Below are 6,493 nucleotides of genomic sequence, written 5' to 3' on the forward strand. Positions count from 1 at the left end.
CAACCCTGGGTTCCCTGGAAGAGCAACCAGTGCTTGTAACCACTGAGCACCAATCCAGCTCCCATGGACATATTTAGATTAACATTATCACTGATTGAAGCAAAGCATGAACAGTAATAATTTCAAAGTTATCAAAGCAGCTATTCATTTTAAATTGTTGAGATCAGGAACATTTTGATAAACAAGTTAGAATTTACATTTTTCAAAAGGCTTTGAGAGTAATTTTTCAAGCTATGGTAAAATGTAAACTAAAATAATATTAAAATGTTGCCATGTACATGAACTTTCATACATCTTATCTACTAAAATAGTACATTTAAACCTGGGGGGGTTCAATATCTAAACTAAAAAAGCAAAGACATCAAATACAGACTCTGGACATCAATTTACATGGCAGTCTCAGTATCCTACTCACTCTTAACTGGAAAAAAGGGGGGGAGTACTAAACTCCACTGCTTATGAAATAAATGAGTTTCATTTTTAAAATGTAAAGAAAATGACACTTTGTCTCCAAACCCTGCCTTTCTGTTCACTTCACAACAGAGCAGGCCCGAATCGTCCCTCAGTCAGAAAGCCTTTAACTGCAGGCTTTTCCTCTTCTCCTCTGGTTCAGAATGAATAAAGTTAACTAAGATGAGTCAGAAATGGTCCTGCTGTAGTCTGGCCTGCACTTCACACTGAAAGCTGGAGTTTTGCTGCCACCTGTTGACAGTAATCACAAATAACTTATCCACACATCACAAAGGTCATAGTTGAAAAATTCCTTAGAACCCTGTCTGCTCTGTTGCCTTCATTTTTCAAGTGGCAAAAGAACCTAGTTTCTAGGTCCTAGAAGGAATGCAAGACTTCTCCAACATTGCTAAAAGGGAAACAGACCTGGGGCTCTAAAACAGCCTGGATCCTGGGTTCAGTGCTTGTTTTCCTTTACAAGTTAGTCTCTAAGTTGTGTAGGTGGCAGAGCACCCGAAACGCGCAGTGTGCTTTACACCACACCGGGAGCACTGATGTGTGCAAACCCACCAGACCGACTAGTCACATCCTCTGCCATATTATAGAGAAGCCATTCCACACCCCTGCAAAGTACTGCAGTAAGTGTGGGCTCACTTGCAATGAAACTGAGAGGAGTTTGAGCATGTCTGGAGGATAAGGCAGGTGGGCCTCAGTGACAGGGACAGCAGAGCTGTATGAGAAAAGGGGGCTGAGGCCTACAGCTCTGAAGTGGAAAAGCCTGATCACAGGTTGGCTTGTGTCCGAGGATGCAAGCTTGGGTATAAACCACAAAGAGTTGGAGAAAGAGTCAATAACAGCCATAAAGAACGCTGCACTTTGCTGAGTCGAGGTGGCTCTCTATGGGAGCAGAAACAGCTCTGGTGCCTGGCCTGTTCTCCAGGCATCAGCATCCTTAGGAGAAGAAAGCTCCAGAGTCAAGGACCACATTTATTAACACACAGTAAACACCACAGGTGACGCCTGCAGTTACTTAGGAGAGGCTCTGAACTGGGCTTGGAGTCCTCATAACTACTGTGATTGTGACAGAGCTGGAGAAATGCTGTTTTGTTACCACGAGCCTAAGCACCAGGATTAGGTCACAAATTGGTGTTTCTTGGTTTCACCATTGCAAATACAGTAATCTGTTGGTAATCTCAGAAGACTGGATCCAGGCCTCCCCACCACTAACCAAGCCCAGGGAAGCAAATTCTGCCAGCGCTCAGTCCCTCACACAAAGCTACTGAGTATTTTCATAGAATCTGTGCACATAGCCCAGTGTGTGTTAATCTTCTCTAAATGTAATGTAACACCTGACTTTGTATAAATGCTATAAATGAATGTTCTACTGAATTTTCAGGGCCCAAAGGCAATAGAAAATCTGGACATGTTCAGTACAGACACAAATCAAAAATTCATAGTTGGTAGAATCTGCAAGTATAGAATATGTGGTTACAAAGCACCAACTATACAATATCCAAAAGTGTACCCAATTTAAAAAGAAAAGGAAGTAGTAATTATTATAAACTGAACTAAATGAAAGTTATTGGATCTTAATATTTTTAATCTATAAAAGTTGGGGGTTTATTATGTATACAATGTATATTGTGCATCCATAAAACCATTACCTACCCTCCCCCTATCTTTTCTTCCTCTCTGAGATGTACAGGAATTTTTATTGTGAAATATGTCTGAGTGAAGGATGTACTCATCCATTTAAGCATTTTTACTGGTTTGTAGCTAGCCTTTTCCTTTGGCCAACCTATCAGTAACAAAAACAGGAACCACTTTCAGGTAGATTTCCAAGCCTGGATGTCGTGGCACACTCACTAAGGCAAAGCCCTCTGGTCCGAGGCTCACTAAATAGCTACAGACCCCTGTCCTCCCCACACTGGGCATGCAGCATGAGAATGAAACACACTTTTGTGGATGTAAGCCACTGAGATTTGGAGTTTGTTGAATTTCACATTTTGTGACTTCTCCCAAATGTTCCAAGAACCCAGCCACATCTATGTTACAAATGGAATTTATTTAAAAGTCATAAATGTAATTGATGTAAATAAAAAGGGGATTCTTGGAAGAGAAGTTTTAGGAAAATGTGGGGTTTTTTTTTTGAAGACTAACAAAATAAAACATGGACATTGGGAAGGAAAGCACTGTTGTACTCACATAGATGGCATAATTTGAATTATGGCTAAAAATCAGATGTCAACAATGATGCTTTTAGGTGATAGAAAAATACTAATCTCTCATAATTACAATATGATGTCTAAGGAGCTTGTATATTAAATGAAGGCAAATGAAGAACCCTAGTGATCAGATTATCTTAGAAATTATAGCTACGAAACTAGTTGCTTGTCATGACTGCAGAGGTCCTTAGGAGCCATGACCTCAGACATAAGATCTTTAAACATCTGAACTTGAACACAAACAAAAAGAAATAGACCCACAGGCATACACAGTTAACGCTCTCATCAACACACTCCTTGTCCCTTCTTGTCTCTGTCACTGTTAGTGTTGAGCATTGAGGAGATCCAGCTCCAGGTCTGCCTTTGACCACTCTCACCACACCTTACCAGTGTTGTGGAAAACAACGTGGAAGATGCTGAGTGAAAGGACTCCTGAGCAGGTGATGCAGGTGGAAGACAGCAGCAGCCAAACAATGAAGCCTTTGAAGGGGAGCTGGTTTCGTAAGAGCAAATAGGACTAATTAGTGGTTATGAGAGCAGTCACCTCAACTCTCATTTTAAAACACCCAGGCTATTTCTTCACCTCCAGGAGAGAAACGCTGAGGACAGTGGCTTGCTGCTCCGCAACCCGCAACCCAGACAGGTCAAACTTCTTTGTCCTTCTTGAGTACATTATGAAGAAAGCAGTGACACAAAGGGAATGCTTTTGTTGGCATTCAGTTCAGAGCATGTTGACACCCCTGTTTTTAACAACCCACTGGTCAGCCTGGGTGTAGTTACTCTTTTGAAAGTCGAGTCTTGAGGAAGTAGGTCACGAGAGCCAGTGTTGTTGGGTTCCCCCGAGCGTGACTGAATCCAGGCGTTCACGACATGTGTGTGGCTTTGGAATGGCTGTCTTGCTGACACAGAGTGCCACCTGCTGATTCACCAACCAGAATGTCTGGTTACACCCACTGACCAGCAAGGCTGGACAACTTCCTCAAAGCAGGACAAGTAGGGCAAACAAACAGCTTGTTGCTAACCAAAGTATAAAACTCATTGCAGAAAGACTAGGACTGGCAGAACTAACCCAAGTGGGCCTCAACACACCAGTGCGAAGGACTTGGAAATAGAACAGAGACAAGGGACATGAGAAAGGCAGAGGCAGCAGACCAAAAGGCTCTGCCAGGAACTGAGCAGGGGTTTTCTGACCTGGTTGAGGCAGGGGTTAGCCTCTGAAATCTGTCTTCTTTCCTTGGTCACATACCATGTTCCAAATTCCTCTACAATTTGCTATAGCCAAAAGACTAATCTGACTAATGGAACAGACATGAAGTGATATGTGCAATTTTCAGGCCTGACCCATTAAAACCACCTGCTCATGACCCTGTCTCCCCTCCCCATTGCGGAGTGGGTAACACTAGTGTCCATGTACTTAAGCTAGCTCAACTTCACTGACCAGCAGCTTTCCTCTTTCTTGCCTGTGTGTGATGACTTGAGTCCTAGGTCTTAAGAAGGTAATGAACTTTCTATTCCGTGGGTCACTGAACTCTTCGTGTAGCAGCATAGTTTTGATCACATCAATAACATTATTGGGCTCACACATTGTAGAAGTGATTTACTCCCAAGTGCTGTTTCCCTTTTCACAAGGAATGTAGGAGGCCTGTTTTCTCCACCAGCTTCCTCTCTCCTGGCTCCTGTACTGCTCTGCCTATCTGCACCAACCACACCAAACTCTCGTGTTCCCTCAATTGTATACCTTCCTCTTAGCTCCCACCATTCCCACAGTGTGTTCCTTAGATATTCATCATCACCTCCCCCAACATCAACCCTCCCTCTAGATCTGTAACTGTTTCAGTCTTACACATTCTTGAGATTTCAGCTTCAGCATTACTGCCTTAAGTGCTTTGATATCTCTACAAAACCTAGAAGACCACTGCTTACACAGTACCATGTCATTAAGGCTGTAAAGCACTAGCTCACAGTTGCCCAACACTGTCCCTTCATAAATCTAGGCTCCTTGAGAGCATGGTTAGCTGTAGCATCATGCCTGGAATATGGCAAGCACTGAATCAATATTATTAAGACTTACTTCCAAAGCAGCCATCAAAATCCTAAGACTAGTTATTGACAGTGTTTGGGAACTGGATGGTGCTTTTATATCATTTGTGTCTTTGGTAACTCCGCAGTTTGATTCTTTTCCTTGTACACAGATATTACACACATGTATATGTTACATGACTATCTTTGAAAAGGTTTTTTATTATTAAAAAAAAAACAAGATAAAGTTCTGAAGGACTGTAGATTGGAGTGCTATGTCAAATCATGTAGGCCAGTAAATAAGAGATGAAACCAAGTATTTATGGATTTATGAATATCAGTCTAGGAAGCAAAGAAGACCCTTTTAAATACATTTTAAAAGTATTATTGTGACATTGTGAATTACCAGCTAAATTCTCAATAACAGGGCTCTGACATTCTGTTTTGTGATAATAAATTGATCTATTGGTAATCTTTTAAAAAGTAGTTGTGACTTCTTCTTGGAGCAGCCTGGGGACACATTCACCCTGAGGTATGCACAAGAGACAAGGATATTGTGATGGGTGACCGTGGATAAAGACTCAATCAGAAGAGGCTGTATGTACTTGATGTCATGCAAGGAATACCTGGGCAAATGTCATAAGTCCCCTTTAAGGCCTACGTGGCAATATACTTGAGAACCAAGTAGGAGTCTATGGCTTAAAAAATAGAATAAACCTCAGACTTGGGTCTTGGAAGGAGGTAAAGCTATAGGGATTGGGCCATGAGTTGGGGGGTCCTTCAGGCATGAATCCTCACTTTCCAAGCATCTTAGAAAACATTTGCAAGAAAAGCCTAAGATCATAGCATTTCTTAGGTTCTGTTTGCATTAAAAGTTTCACCCCGCAAGCAAAGCCAGCCAGAGGCAAACAGGTTGGTCAAGAAAATCAGTTGAAGACAAAAACATCTTCTTTTATTTACCAACAGGAGGAGAAGTCCAGTATTTATCAGGGGCCATCCCACCTTCAAAAAAGTCAGGAACAAGTCTGAGTTGGGCCAGCAGAGGGCAGTGCATAGAACTTTGAAACTCCAAGGGGCAGGGCAGCTGCTTGAGAGTTCAGCAGATGCCATTAAGTCTTATTGAAGAATCAGGAGTGAGGGATTGCCTGTGAAATTGAGCTACTGTGAAAAGATGAGGAATGGTCTGAGAGCCTACAATTCCTGATGAGTAGGCTTTCAAAGTGAGAGGATTAGAATGGGAGGCTGTCGTGTCCTGCTCCTCCATGGTAGGAATATAAAAATATTGTTTCCCTTATTCCTTAGACCTCCCCTTTTGAAGGGGCTCATTCATGAGGTTTTGTTTTTTCCCCATAGGTGGGACAGAAAGAACAGTGATCAAGTTTTACTGAATTATCTTTAAATCCAAATTGCTCAGTCTTAGCTGTGGAGAGTCATGAGGATGGCCAAGGTTGCTGTCTCTTAAGCCAGTGAACTACCGCTATGTATAGGTGAATCCCAAAATTTACAGCATAAACACATTCCCATACACTCTGATAACCAGCACTCCACTTTTTTTTTTTTTTTACTAAGATTGCCTGTTTGAGATTTCCTGTATAAGTAAGAGGGTAGTGTACCTGTCTCCCCGGGCCTGCCTCATTGCAGTCTGTACAATGTCCCCCAGGGTTGTCTATGTTGACACAAATGGCTGGGTTTCCTTCCCTTGAAAGCTAGCAGTGCTATCGTTGAGCAGTTAAAGGATGATTTCCTATCTTGCTTACTATGAAAAATGCAATGCACTGAGGGTATGTCTTTGACATACT

Source organism: Phodopus roborovskii, unplaced genomic scaffold (genome assembly GCF_943737965.1).
Source record: "Phodopus roborovskii unplaced genomic scaffold, PHOROB, whole genome shotgun sequence".
Taxonomy (NCBI): Eukaryota; Metazoa; Chordata; class Mammalia; order Rodentia; family Cricetidae; genus Phodopus; species Phodopus roborovskii.